The sequence below is a fragment of the Pagrus major genome, chromosome 23 (genome assembly GCF_040436345.1).
Source record: "Pagrus major chromosome 23, Pma_NU_1.0".
Classification (NCBI taxonomy): domain Eukaryota; kingdom Metazoa; phylum Chordata; class Actinopteri; order Spariformes; family Sparidae; genus Pagrus; species Pagrus major.
In genome coordinates this window covers 10,030,573-10,045,986 of record NC_133237.1, presented here as the reverse complement: position 1 = coordinate 10,045,986, position 15,414 = coordinate 10,030,573, and the positions used below count along the sequence as shown (strand labels likewise).

Sequence of the window (15,414 nt, the reverse complement as noted above, 5' to 3'; positions counted from 1 at the left end):
GTAAAATAAGTAAACACACATTCTTATTTTCTTAATGGCTTCAGGTCTGATGCATGCGGTACCACAGTTTATTATGGGTTTACTAACATGAAGGGACTGAGGCACTTAGCTTGAACAGGTTTAACATGTCTGGCTCTACTTAAACTCTTCTTCTCAGTACCCTTTACCTTTGGCTGGTGTTTGGTTTTCTCAGTCAGAGGAAGTGGTGAATGTGTTTCCTGCGCTTCTCCCCCCTCCAGAAACACACACACACACACACAGTCATAGCTGAAGTGAATGCAGAGAGAGAGGAGGGGAAAGCAGAGCTCAAGCGAAAGAAGGTTAGCCAGCAGCGAGTTAAGAAAATGGCGATCATGCAGGACGGATGCCTCCCCTCGTAGATGCTGCAAACGCGTTGAAATTCTTCTAGCCTTACAGCCGGCTCTCCTTTCCACTCTGTTGCACTTTATACTTCAATGAGGTAAGGTTGGTTTTACGCTGTTTTTCCTACTAAACGACCGTGTCTTTTTGTCGAGCGAGTGTACACAGAGAGCCCCAGAGCAGGGAGACCGGGGGACTGGTGTAGATAAGTTGAGCAGCCGCTGTTGTTTAGTTAGCCGTGGCTGAGCTAAGCTAGCATGCTAGCACTTGGCAAAGGGGGCTCGGTTGCATTGCAGTTTGCAAACGTTAATGGAAAAAGCATTGGCTGACACGCCGGGGGATTGTACTTGCATGTAGATGGCTGAACACTTCGAAGCGTTTTTTGACAGGCTAACCTTTGTGTGTGTGCGCAGTATAACCTTGTGCTAAGTGCTAACTAGTACGAGCGTTGGTTAACCTTAGCTGGCCAGCTGTGCGTACATATCTGTCAAAAGAGCGTATTCTGTGTTTAGTTGGACATAGGTGCTTCTAGGGGTGTATTTATCTGTAAAATATCGTTGTTGATGGATTCAATGCAACACTGTGTTTATTAAAGCACATTAACCGCTGGATTTGAAATAAGACCGGGTAAGTTAACTAGCCGCTTCGTAACGTTAGCGGCGAGCTAGCATTAGCAGCAATGCTAATCTGACGACGTAGGCTGCTCGGCGGCGACTCCGACCGATCGCCGGGCTTTTCTGTGACCTGCAGAGAGGACGCAGTTGATGAAATGTCCTCAAATAACCAAAATGTGGCGGTGAAACGTACTATTATGTGATTTTTGGTGGTTAAATTGTGAGCCTGCAGAGTTGTATTTCGTTGAGAGCGTTTAACACCCTCTGTCGGCAGAGAGACAGAGCGGCTGGTTAGCTTAACACTAGACCTCCGCTATGCTGGTTTTGCAGTCGTATCTACCTAACTTTTCGCACTGGCCCGACGAGGCTGCAAACAGAGCTAAGCCACATAATATTTTAATTGCATCGACTGTAATTAGATGCCCTGTTAAGGCCTTTTGTTGGTCTTGGCTCGCGCTGGAAAAATACCAGGCTTGAGAGAAGCCATGTTGGTTAAGCTGTAAGTCAGGCAACAGCTGAGATAATGGCCGATCAGGACCCGAGCTGTAACTCTGACCCACACACACACTCTCTCTCTTTATCTGTCATTCTCAGACACACACATTCACTGTTCACCTTGTAGGGCCTCAGCTCTACGAGGCCCTCGTCGTGCATTGCCCTGTTATGCAGTTCAACTTGCATTTCCACATTGACTAATTAACATACTTTTCATGCATCTTTGCTGACGAGTCTCACTGTTTGTATGTTTGTTAGTTTGTGTTTGACCTTGCATAGATTTTGTAGGTGAGGCGCGTGTCTTCTAACCTGTGCATCATCAGTAAATAATCTGAGACATTACACTTGAGTTATGTTAAACATTTCAGGTGTAGCACTAGTCTGCAGCCCTTGCATGTAGTTTCACACTGTGTTGTTAAATCACAGTAAACCGATAACGCTGTATAACACCCACAGGCAGGGTATCTTTTTATTCGCAATCGGGGTTTGTTTAGGTAAATTAATTCTTAGAGATTAACCTTCTTATCTCACCTTTGTCTTTCAGAGATTTGGAATTGGAAGCTGTTGCCACCAAAGAAGCTGAAGCATCATAACAGGTGAGTGTGCCAACATAAATGCACACAAACATGTGCATTTTAAGACTAAATCTACCAGTTTATGTCTAATCTTGTGTCTTTAGATGGTAGCATGACCTGTGTGTGTGTGTGTGTGTCTGTGTGGTGGGTTACTAAAGGGGTGTGTGGGTCAGGGGGACAGAGGATGGGCAGCTGCTGCTTATGCAAGCACATGCAGTTCCGTTTGAATTGAATTGGAGGGTCTGGGTTGGTCTAGGCCGCATTGTGCTGAGTAAGCTTTGCTGTTTTAAAATCGCTAAATGAGAAGCCAGAGTCCTGATGTTTTGTGTGTGGAGTGGTGTTTGTGCAGCTCATTGTGTCCATACAGTTGGTCTACATGCAGGCACACAATAGAGCCGTGGTCCACAACTAGTCCATCAAGCCACTCCAAGGGCTGTGTTTAATTTGTTTTCTGTTTTTAGGTCCTAATTCTGTTTATGAATCTTGTTATCTTGCTCAATTTCCTGAATTAGGATTTTTGTAATTGCAGTCAGTCCTTCTCATCGCCAAAAGTGTCTATGTCCAGGGATGTTTTTCAAACAAGAGATATAAAACATCTCAGCTACGCTGTTTTTACGGCTGGTTTAATGCCATTTCTGTTATATATGTATATATGTATATATGTATATATATATATATATATATATATATATATATATATATATATATCCTCTGTAATGTATTTGTTGTGTTCCATGGTTTACACATATTATTACCTCTGCCAAGGAGGTTATGTTTTCACACATGTTGGTTGGTTTGTCAGCAGGATTGCACAAAACCTGCAAAACAGATATCCATGAAAATTTGATGGAGGGTGGGTCCTGGCCTAGAATAGGCACCATTAACCTTTGTTGTGGATCCAAGAATTTTTTCTTGCTTTTTAAAAACATTGTGCGAGATATTTTTGTTAATTTCTTGGTTTGATATTAGATTAGGCTTGATTGAATTAATTGGTCGTGGTATGCACTCTACTGAGTGTCATTCTGTTTTATTTAGATAATGGCTTTATAAAATATTTAATTATGCGGGTTTGCTTAAGTTTGCTAAAGCCAGTTGATGATGATTCACATTTTCCTAGAGTTAGTACATATTTTCCAGCTGTGTTTATGTTGGAGTGACTGATACTGAAGTCATGTAAGGGGAAATTTTTGGAAGTCGACCGATTAATTAGCCTGGCCGATTAATTGGCATTGATAGTTTGTAATACATCGGTATTGGCAGAACTCTGGTCTGATCATGGCCAGGATCATTGGCAGGTCTGATCATGGCCAGTGGCCACCAGTCATCCAGGGACATATTTAACCCATTTATATGTATATTTAGGTATTTATAACTCTGATTTTGATGTTCAGTTCAACGTCCAGAAACTATATTAATACCCTTAGATGTATAGCAACATAGTCTTTTTCCCCACACAACCTTCCACATATGCAGTTTATTGCTTTTCCCACACTAACATTCAAATGATTCATCACGTGGGACATTTAATCTGAAAAAGGAAAACCCAAAATAAAACACGGTACACATTCAGCTCCCAATTTAAATCAGTTTAATTCGGGGATGTGTGTCTCTTCGAATAGCTGTAATTTCCTACTGCACAGTACAGTGTTGAGGTTTTGACTTTATTGCTGTTTCAATTCATAACTTTTTGAATGTGGTTTCACTTTTATGTTAAAATAAGAGGTACTGTCCTAAAGTTTACAAATAGCATTTGGTGGATGGTTCTATAAAAGGCTCACCACAGTATCATAAATGCAATGCATTTATAGAGTTTGTGGCACCAGTGAGGATTACATCCTTCAGGGCAACAACTGAATAAGTATTCAGAACTCCTACTCCGAAGCCCTTCAGTTATGCATAAGCAAAACTTGACTGTGAGTCATTTGTAGACACAGACTTGCCATCCAGCTTGCTCACAGACACTCACAGATCTTGTCTATTGCTTGAAGGCCTGTTGCATTCTTTATCATAACACCAAGAAAAAATATGTGTAATTAGTTGTGACTTATGTGTTATTTCCTTTGCCTTTGTAGAGCAATGTGCTGTCTGGCTTCACTTTCACTTTTGGTTGTCTGGCTTCATTCTTCAAATTACTGTTCTCTAAACATGATTCTTATTCTTATTCTTGTCTAAAAATATCAGGAGTCAGGGGTTTTCACCAGGGGTTTATGACCTGTTAAAGCCGTAGCGTTGACTCCAGGCTGAAATGGCCATCTTGAGATTGTCGTATTTGGAATTTAATACAGCAGTGCTATAAATTCCTAAGGTGTTGCAACATTGCTATATTGGTTGGGGATCAGGTAGTCGAACATTGCCCCTCTGAGCAGTAAAGCCACACCTGCAGATGGTCATGAGACTGGAGCAGGAATGGAGTATTATGTGCTGTTGCTCTGTGCAGGCTCAGACACAAAGCCAATGGTAGGTGAAAATGTTGTTCTCTGTGGATTAGTGATGGTATCTTTTGGTTTTGCAGTTTGAAAGAAATAAGTGTAGCTGAAATTGTGACTGGTGATTTACAAAAGTTTGACCTCAGGCCTGTTTTTATCCTTTGTGTAACGGGTTTAATTCAAACAAAATGTCTAAATTTTAAGCTATAAAGTATCAACACATTTAAATCTAGTAGTATTATAAGAATGTGCTCATCTAAACATAGTTTGGCACAACTGCTTATAATAATGTCCTATTTTCCACCAGTGTTAACTGCCCAATTGTACAATTTACCTCAAAGTAAACATTCATTGTTCTTGATTTAGTTGTTTTTTAAAAAGCAAACTTGAATCTGCATTTCAGAAACCTGCAGAGCCCTGCTGGAGAAAATACTTTCCCAACTCGCCCCGCCCTCCTGCCTGTAGCACAATTGAATAGCTTTTTTTCATCCAGAAATATCTTATTGCCTTAAGTCACCGTGACCTGAGATGAACCAACCTCATTGTGACGCTGCTGTTGAAATGGCAGGTTTAATGCAGCTAGGCAGGAAATGTGACATCTTGCAATCACAAAGCGTACGCTGTTGGGCTGTTTGTGCAGAGGAGATACTCGTTGTCATTCACTAATTGAGTGATGGCTTTCCTGAATGGAGCCTCCAGTGTTTATCTTCTATGAGGACATGCTAATGCAAATTGATGCAAATGATGTCGATTTGTCCATGCAAATTAGCCACGCGACAACCCTTTTGGCTTTTGTTCTTCAAGGACAGACAGACTCTCTCTGAGTGTATGTTTGTGGATGCTCATGTCTACCGGTTTATGTTTGGGTCGGTGTCTGGGGTGTATGAAGAAAGTGCCATCCACGAGGCTGCGAATGCAATCAATACTCCGTCTCCTATAAATTCAAGAGTCCTTGCTGGCTTTTCTGCATGACTCACTTCTTCAGGGAGAGAGAAACACTCCTACGGGGTCTTCGCATGCAGCAGTCTAAAGTCTTAGATTTCTGATCTCTACCTCCTCAGAAACCCAAATATAGTTTGATTATTTTTAAGTCTTTCAGCTCTTTTTGACAGCTTGCAGAAAAGGGTTCACAGAAAAGGCAAGTGGGTGGTGGCGAAATCTGTGCTACACTGTGAATTTCAGAAGGGTAGAGCAGTTTCAATCTTGACTGAATGTAGCAGGTAACACTAGTTAATAGAGGATGAGAGAGGTGAGTTCAGAGAAACTTGCTTTGTTTACAAGGACATACAGGCCCCCCACTAAAAACTACTATCTTACACGTCTCTGTAGCAAAATTAAATGTATATCTGCTGTACTAATTGGACTCTGATATATTGTGTTGCACCTTGCAGCACTAGTGACCTTTTACAGCTGTATCCTCATCTTTCATGTCTGTCTGCCGGTTTTTTATCCTCCTCAGTTCTCCCTCCGTCTTAAGATGGAAAAACCAAAAAGTATGTGCTTAATAATGGAATTAGCTGCCCAGATTGTTATTTTATCCACTGTAACACAACAAAGGCCATATTTAGAGATGAGATATTTTTGGAAAGCGATTCCTTTTCATCAGTGTGGTGATTTGTATGTTAGAGTAAAAAAACGGTAGCACTTTTCTATGTGGAAGGTGTTGTAAAACAAGGCAACACGATTAAGTATGTGTATTTTGTGATGACATGATAGCACCAATGCTATACTGCAGTCTAGGTTGGCAACTGTTTTTTTTTAAGCAATTTAAAAGCTGTTTTTTTTTCTATTAGTCGATTTATTGTACATAAATGTTGAGGAATTGTAAAGAATTACCATCACATTACCCAGAGCTCAGTGACATTTAAGTTGCTGGTTTTGTCCCACGAAAAGTCCAAATCCCAAAATATCAAAATTACTATGATAAATTAGGTAAAATGATTTACCTTGTGATGTTTTATTCCACATTGGCTGGATGCCTTTTTAAGGCAACTCTGACAAAAATCCATTCTCTGAATGTCAGTTCACAACTTCAATTTCTTTCACAACACCCAAGAACATTATAAAAGTGAATATGAATAAAATTGCAGTTTTGTACATGCTACATGTCAGCACAACTGTGTAATATTTTTTCTGGGCGAATCCACCCTCTTGAACCCTAACACACAGGCACATACCTCACCTACGGTCATGACCTTTAATGGTGACAGTTAAGGTGAGTTGTGTTGCGAACAGTGCTGCATCCCAAAAAAATCAAGGGGCCTCTTTGGTGTGGGGGTAGCTTTATGCGCCAGTGTAAAAAATGAAATATGACCCACAACGATAAGCTTGAATAATAGATTTAAGAGGTTGGAGGCATATTGATGCCAAGACTCTTCACAGTGCTTCATAGTACTATGAGGCAGGATTTATAAATGCTAAAAATCTGCAGGTATTTTCTCAACAGTAGAGACGGCATCATACTACACTTCATAACGTAGTCTAGTAGTCTACTGAATATGTGAACTTGTAGTGTTGATTGGAAAATTAATTGCCATCCGTCATAGTGAGTCAATACTTGCTGAAGATATTAATGAAACCAAGCAAAAAATGCTTTATTCTGTTTCTTTTTAGGTAGTTAAGGAAAGTGCTCTCAGGAAATAAAGTCTTTATACTTAAACACATATGTTCCGCTTTTAATAGCTAATTTAATAGTATATTAATTGTTGGCTGTTTAAATGCAGGATAGGGTCTTGGATTGATTTGGTTTCCTTTTTTGTTAAGATGTGGTGCTAAAAAAGAAAAAAAACAAACCATAAAACATATTTGCAAATGCAACTTTGTCGTCCTCTTCCTTCCCTCCCCCTGTGGTGACCGCCTTGTTCTTCTTTATCCCTTCTTTTGCTCTTGGTGACTCGCGGCGGCCCCCCTCCCTCTGTCAGCTGTAGCTGTCGGGGGATGGGGAATTGTTGGCCCATTGATAAACAGATGCTGTCCATGGTGTGTATGTGTGCACTCCAGGAGGGCCCCCACCATGCTCTGCTGTTGTTGTTGAACCCAGAACCATCTGCTGAAGCACTGATGGCTGGAGAGGAGTCTAGGAAAGAGAGGGGGGAGTGTGGGAACAGAGGGAGGAGGGTGGTGACTGAAGGTGGAAGCAAAAGAAGGATGAAACCATGTGTGTTAAGACAAACAGCTGATTTCATCTTTCATTGAAAAACATTGAGCAGAATAATTTAGGTAGGTAACTAAACATTTCTGACTTTGGTGACTTTTGATGATGGCGTCAAACAGCGATGCATGTCCCCAATCTGTTTATCAGAAAGCTGTCACAGGCTATTCTCTGGTCATCTCTAGGCTTCAGCTCCGCAGACTGCACATACAATCAAAGCTACTGAAATTCAAACTTCCAGCATGTTATTAAGATGTTCAAAGACTTTCTGTCACGTAAAGATGACCCATGAACATTCAGTGCAGTTAAGCATCCGCTCTGATCACTGCTGCCTGCAGCAACTCGGCACTGTTTGTAAGATCTGTATGTTTTTCTCCTGGGACAGTGCATATTTTTAATTGTTGTCCCTTGGCTTGATGATAAATTATCCAGTAGATCTAACTGATGTTAATGAGTTGATGTATTCTAAAAGGGGGTAGCTCTGCCTGTTTCACAATAATTGAGCACGATTTGTCTTTTTGTTACATCAAATGATGAAAACGAGTCTTAGTTTCTGAAGATTCAGTTGTTTAATGCAGGAAATGTCTCCAACATACTAGAAATTGAATTGCATTTAAGACGGAATCAGTGCAATTCTCAAATTAAATGCCATGTGTGGCAAAATGATGCACTTTAAATGTTGTAGCCATGGTGTCTGAGTTGTTTCAGCATCTCTGTACGTCTGTCTGTTTATAGCTAAGGTAAGTGCTGCGCTGTAATCCCATTATCGGATTAGACTGCAGCCTGCAGCTTTCTCCTGCAGGCTAAATGGCACACCCACTGAGCCAAGTACTGCTGAACTTAACACTCACTGAGGGAGAAGCCACCGTCTGATTACAAACCAATAGGACACTAATAGGAAGAGCTTATTTCTTTCTGGAAGCCAAAAAAGTAATGTTGTAGTGACAGTGTTTCCCCTCGGATTTGCATGACTTTTATTTTGCGCCAATGGAAGATATTTAGCGCGCCTGCTGACATGATAATGACCTTTATACACATTTGTACACAGTTGGAGATATCGAATTAATGTTTGATAAATGCTTTTAGACACATCCAGACAACATATGTCCTGTTGTTGGTCTTGCCTCTCTTCCTCCTCTCCTGTCACAATCACATCATATTTTGGAAAAAAGTGTGTCATGTAGGTGCCAACGATTAGGTTGTTGAATATTTTTGGATTTATTTAATAAAAGGTTTTGTCAATAATAAATGAGAAAGTAGTGGAAAAATTCCCAAAGCCCAAGCTCACATCATCAAGTTTGAAGAAAAGTCCAACTTGGAAGTTTTTATATTGTAAATGACTTAAGTGATTCATTAGTGGAGTTGCTGTCTAAAATAGATTCCACACAAAGTTTTGATTGTCATGAAAATGGCCGTTACATGTGCAGACATTGAAGGGCCGCCATCTCAAATGTTCATTCACATGGTTTAGGTGTATGAGGCTGTCTTGTGTGCTCTGATTAAACTTCTTTATCTCATACAAATAAAAATCTGTTTAAAAACACACCAATTCAAAATAATTGTATTTCCTTCTGTTTTCCACAGGGAACATACCCATAGAGGGAAGAACAGTGGATGGAAGAGAGAGAGAGACGGAGAGTGTGACGAGGAAGGAGGATAAGAAGATACAGGTCTGGTGAAAAGGTGAGACAAGATGTCACTGTCTTGTCAGGAGCTGTGGGAAGGTTGGGTTTGTGTTCTGGGCATGAAACAAATACTTCTACTCATACGGATATTCATTTTAGTAATTTTATTTAACCTATGTCGATCAAAGTAATTGATTTGGACATAAGAAAAAACCTGATATTGTTCTACTGCAAGTTGCTCAGCACCGCATCTGACTGTATTGATTTGCCATTGCAAATGTAGTTGTACCCTGTGAGGACTTAGTCTTGTTGATTTATCGGTATCTACTGTTTCAACTTGCACACAGCTATTAATCTATAATGAGCGGTTTGCCGCTCAAACGTGGGTTCCGGTTCTTATAATAGGCACCTTTTCCATCATCAATACTAAATGCATTGCATATCAATAGAAATGCACTGTAGGCAGTAAAAGAAGGATCACTTTAAGGTTAAAATAGTTTGAAAACCATCAGTGCTGCAGTTTTGTGTCGAGACATGATTCTGGCAGTACATGATAGACGTTGGCACAGTATAAAATAGCAAAGCATGCTCAACTCCCAGAAGACTTGAGAAATCCACAAACTGCTTGGCTCACACCAACTCCTATTGTCTAATTTTAAACTATTTGTCCATCTCAGCTCTGAAGGCTTCGAGAGTTTCAAAATATTAAGATGTTTATTTTTCCAACATTTTTTCTTCCTTGCATGGTCTGTGCTCTGTCTCTGTTTGTCTGCCCCAGTAGTTCAGTGTGCTTTGCTCTGATGACAGCGCTGGTGTACTTTGCAGTGTGACGTAGTAGCGTTTTTCCATTTGAATTGCCGTTACAGTTTCCACTGAGTCCTGTTTGTACGAGCCTACTACTGTTACAGCTGAAACTACTGTCATGGCTCGTGTAGGAGGGAAGTCTGATAGCGTCTATCTCTGACCTTGAGTGTCTTTATGTTTCAATTGCTCTCTTTGTCTCTCACTTTTCACTCCTCTCCACCTCCGTCCTGCTGTGTCTCTAGTCTCACCCTCTGACTATACTGTTAGATTTGGTGATGTGTTTCAGTATAAACAGCTCAGTAGTCTCTGTAGTACCAAACTGTGAACTGGCACAGCCATTTATCGTCCCCCCAGATAATGGTTATACAATAACATGAGTGAAATCATTGTTCCTCTGAAAGACTCAGTGTCTATACTTGACAGTGTCTTACTATAGCTCGAGTCCATAGGCTGGTTTGCCTTCAGTAGTCAGAGGCTCTTGAGCATGCACCAGTTTGATTATTTTTGGTCTTGAACCCAGTGGGAATATGACACAAATCTATTCACACACACATTGGCTGCATTAATAAAAGTATGTGCATCAGTTGTAATAATGAGTTCATTTTAGATATTTTTTAAAGCAAAAATGCCAAAAGTCTCATTATTTGCTTTCTGAAATGTTTGTTTTTCCAGCTTGCCTTTATCTCATTATGATAGTACACTGGATATCTTTTTCTGTTTTCTGACATAACAAGCATTTTTCACGACTTCACATTGGGTTCTGAGACCTTGTGATGACAGTTTTTTTTTCTATTTTCTGACACAGTACAAGCCAAACAATTCATTGTTTAATCAAGAAAATAAGTGGCAGATGAATTGAAAATAGTAATTACTTGCTGCCTTACACACTAGGTCTATATTTAAAACAACAAAAAAACAAACAAATGCAACATCAAAGAGAACAAATGTGCAAAACTCCTAACCAAGGGTTTGAGTGCATCTCATTATTTACACTCCTAAGCAACACTTTCATTCTTAATTCTGTATCAATGATTTTAAAAAATTGTCAACAGATGCAGATAATGGTAGTCATCAGCAGGATTGAAACTGGCTGATGAAATATCCAGTCATGAAATATAATAACCATAAAATAATGAATTAACACTGGCTTGTTATCCGTTAAGTTGCCGCCTTGAGTAGAGTGTAAAGTGTTTTTGTGTAGAGACATAAACCTGGCCGTGCACGATAGTAATTGGCCAAAGCATGTTCAGCTCCCAGAAGTCTTCTGAAAATCCTCACTGCTGCACTCAAACCAGCGACTAAGAAACCAACACTCATAATGACTATTTTAAACTATTTGTTGAGTAGGTAAAAGCTCTTGAGCACACCTGGCTGCAGCCACTACCAACCTGGGTGTGGGTGGATAGGTGTCTGTAAAGTTAAAGAATGGCTGAATAATGGACAACCCAGTAATGAGTCATAGTAAAAACTGAAGCTTGTGTTTTTGTGTACGTTGCCCTTGGTTTGGGTTTGGTGTGCATATGTGGACGCCCATCCCGTAACCCCTTCCAAAGTTTGACGTGCCAGCAATGGACCATGTGACAAGTGTCCTTATCTGCTCCTGCACACATTAATACTGTGCATGCAATCTCATGTAGTGAACACTGTTTTAAAAAGGATGTTCAACACGGGGACACCTGCACTCTGGTAAATGTCTTCACACTTCCTCATGCTCTTGAAACAGGAACGATTTCCCCTTAGCTTTCTATTTGTTCACAAGGGTTTTTTGCATACTTGACACAGAGAGAGAGAGAGCGAGAACGAGAGAAAGAGAGACACTGGCATGTGCGTCTTGCACTGATGTCATCTTGCTTGGACAAGCCCAGAGGAATTGGGAGTGTTTAGGAATGTTGCCATGACAACATGGTCTTCCCTTACAGGAGCTCCTTTACTGGTTAGTCAGCTTCAGAAAATAGATTTTCAATGGGTTTAACCCAACAAGGAGTATAAAGATAATCAATTAAACTATCTTCATCCTTAAAAAATCTATGATAATGCACAGTGTATGTACAGTATAAATAGGCAGCAATGCTGGCCCTCAAAATCAAACGTCTGTGAGTATGAGGAGTGTTTGGCAATGTGTTGTGTGGGAGCTGGAGCTGATTTTTTAACAGTGCTACAGGGGATGAGGAAACATGTCCATGTATGAGGAAAGTTCAGATATGCTGTACGTTCTAGCCCCTTTATCACAATTCGAGTGTACATTTGTTTTACATAAAATGGAAGTGCACCGAGTTCACTAATGCTTGTGCTGCACTTAAAGTGATGTGACAGGTGAAATCCATTTAATACTAGGACTAACTGTGTAGCCAAATCCATGTCAAGTTGCATACCTGTGTTTTCACTCTTAGAGCAAGCTTTTTTTTTTTTCTTATTCAATGTTGAAATTTGTTGCTGAGGGCCTGGTGAGTTTTACCAACATGCAAATGATGTTAAAGAATATGACAGCTTTTGGCAACAAAGCACCATGTTTCAAATAGACTTTGCAGTTGCATAGCAACAGGACACATGAAAAGTGCCTTTAGCTAAAAGCAATGTTCAGTTGACAATCAGTGCATATAGTGCTTTAGACAGCCCAGTCAAACAGTGCTAAGCTTGTAAATTGCATTGTTTTACCAATTGTAGGTTGTCTCCAGTGATTGGCATCACTTTTACATTTTTTTTTTAAACTTAGATCAAATTATCGAAAATAAAAAATCTCGTAAATCGAGCGACCTCCTCTATTACATACAGTGTCTCATTTGCATTTATATTAGCTCACCTGTGGTAAAGTTCCTCAAGTACTAAGGACTCTCAAATAGTTTCTGCGTTGATTACAGGGTCTGTCTTTTATGACCTAACGTGCACAAAAAACAGCCTTTCATCTGTATTCACATGTACCTTGGTTTAGAACCACCTCTGTTCTACTCCTACTCTCCAGGTTAGTTTATGTAACAGGTAAGGTAGAAAACACTTTCTTGGTTAATGCTATTGATCCTTTTTCACTGTTCTAGGATTCAGCATGTTGGACACTTTCACAGACTTGTTTCTTTGCTTCTTGCAAAGAGTACACGTTGTACTGGGTTCATGTGCGGCTGACTTCAGGAAATTGACCTCTCTGCTTTTTATACATGTTAGAAGCTGCAGCTGCATTCCTCTCACATCAACTTCAATGACAGGCTCTTTTGCCTTTTCCTCTTTGTCCCTCCTTTTTCACATTCCACTTCTCTTTTCCCTCCTCCTTAACCTTGGTATTATCTGGGTTTTTTTATATTCTTCTCGTCACATTTCTCTTCTCTCTCCCCCTCAGCCACACACTCTGTGTTTGTGTCTTGTCCCTATATTCCCCCCTCTCTCTCTCCCCTCAACTGGCTCTGTCTGTAAGATGATAGCGGCGGTCGAGCTGCTGCCAACTCCAGGGGCCTCATGAAAGCCGCTCTCAGATGGAAGCAAGGGGAAAGAGGAACAAACTGTACTCTATGTACCGAGCAGCGTCAAAGAACATGCTTGTCCACACCAGGACTGAGCAATGTTGAAGTTTACATATTGTGATTAAATGGCAATGTGTGTTGTAATCATACTAATTTTACAATTATATACACACTAGAGCTGCAACAAACAATGGTTTTAGTTATTGATAACCTCAGGCTGTTTGTTTTGAACACAATAATCTTGTAGACAACCACTATACAATGAGAGTTGAATATATGGAGAATTCAATAATGACAAAAAAAAATCATTATTTCCCCCCAAATCTTCCCAAAACAACCAATAATGTCTCGAGTAGAGTGTTGAACATCTTTCTACATGACTTTGACTTGCACTGCCTTATAAGGATAAGTGTTTTTCCCTGTGTAGCCTCTTTGAATCAAATGCTTTCGGGTTGACAGAGGTCTTTCCATGTAGGAAGGTTGAGTCAAGATCCATGGAAGTAAACAACTGCGTTTGCTGGAAGGGGCTTGTCCTATTTAGTGTCAGGGCTGCCTGAGAGAGCAGGTCAACCCCACAGTCAACACTGTACCTTTCCGCTATGTTTCTTAGTTATGGTGTCGGATTTGGATTGTAGTGCTTCTTCTTTAAAATACTTTTAGATCACTTTCTTGAGTTCGTAATAATGATATCATTGTGCTGTCTGTTTTTTTGATTGGTTCCAGAGGGCAGCCGTGCAGCTTCTGGCAGACTTGAGATACTGGCCATGTGCCCAGGTTTAGCTAGTGAGCTGTGAATTAACAAAGGTGGAATTTGGCCTCAGTAAAGTGCGTCTGGTCAGTATGTAGGGTTAAATAGCATTGGCTACTGGTATGTGTGCCTGAAAGAAACTTTATCACTTGTGACTTGGAGTGGTTGGATTATTTTGTCTCTATTTGATAAGGTTGTTCTTACTACAGTAAAGATGCCCCTCCGTATTGCTCCATTCTCCAAACTTGCAACACATTCATGCTCCATTGGATCTGCAAACTTGCTCATTGTCCACACATGGGTTTGTTTGCTCTCTTATCATTATGGCTAGTGAACAGAGTGGTTGCTATTTGAACTCAAGGTTTATAAATAGACCTGTGTACTGCTGCAGCAGGCAGAGAGAGCTAACACACTTGGTAACCTGCACTAAGAAAAGGTCAGAAGACATGTACACGCACACTCACAGACACACACACACACACACACTTTCCTTCTTACTGTCAAACACACCAGTCCACTTTTTACTGAAGGATGTCTGAGTCTGCCTCTTATTGTTTTTACCTCCCCCTCTCACTGTCTCTGGCTGTCTTTGTTTCTACTCCTCTTTCTTTCTGCTCAAGGATAAGAGGTTTTGCTTGCCATGGCGTCCTAGGGCAGTGCTGCCAGCTTTAAGCCTGTTGTATAACCCTAATCTAGTCTAACCCATACACAATCATTCCCCTTCAAGAGAAGGTGTGCGGGGTGGTCACTCTTTCTTTGTGTTAGTTTTCTGACTCACGTACTCTTCTCACACCCTAGTGTACCATAAGCAGGAGAGAGGAGAGATGAGAATAATTAGTCTCCTTTAACTGTAGAAAGAGAACAGGGTGAATGGATAAGGCTGTGTTCACTGGGTCAAAAAGGCTTGTAATTAATTTCAGTTACATCATTGAATTGGCATCCATAGCTACTGTATACTGTAGCCTCCATTGGAGCTGGCCTGCACCTTCTTTGAAATGTAACATGTGCATCAGGGCTGAGGAGATGCCACATAGAGACCGTAAGAACAGTGATCATCTTTGGCTGTTTGTGTTGGGTGGGGCTGGTAGAGATTGTTCGCAGTGAAGAAAACAACAAGCAAAACAATTTACTTATCTTCAGTAATGCTAGACTTACTCCCACTGAAAA

The 15,414-nt window shown here is 40.5% G+C and overlaps 1 protein-coding gene across 1 annotated transcript in view; it reads left to right on the top strand.

Moving 5' to 3' along the window:
• The first annotated feature begins 225 nt into the window (after positions 1-225).
• Positions 226-15,414, top strand: part of LOC141019345 (trinucleotide repeat-containing gene 6A protein-like) — a 34,576-nt gene continuing 19,387 nt past the window's right edge. The window contains exons 1-3 of the mRNA XM_073494233.1: positions 226-460; positions 2,014-2,065; positions 9,206-9,304. The gene's annotated coding sequence lies outside the window, so the exon portion shown is untranslated. The remainder of the gene's footprint in view (positions 461-2,013; positions 2,066-9,205; positions 9,305-15,414) is intronic.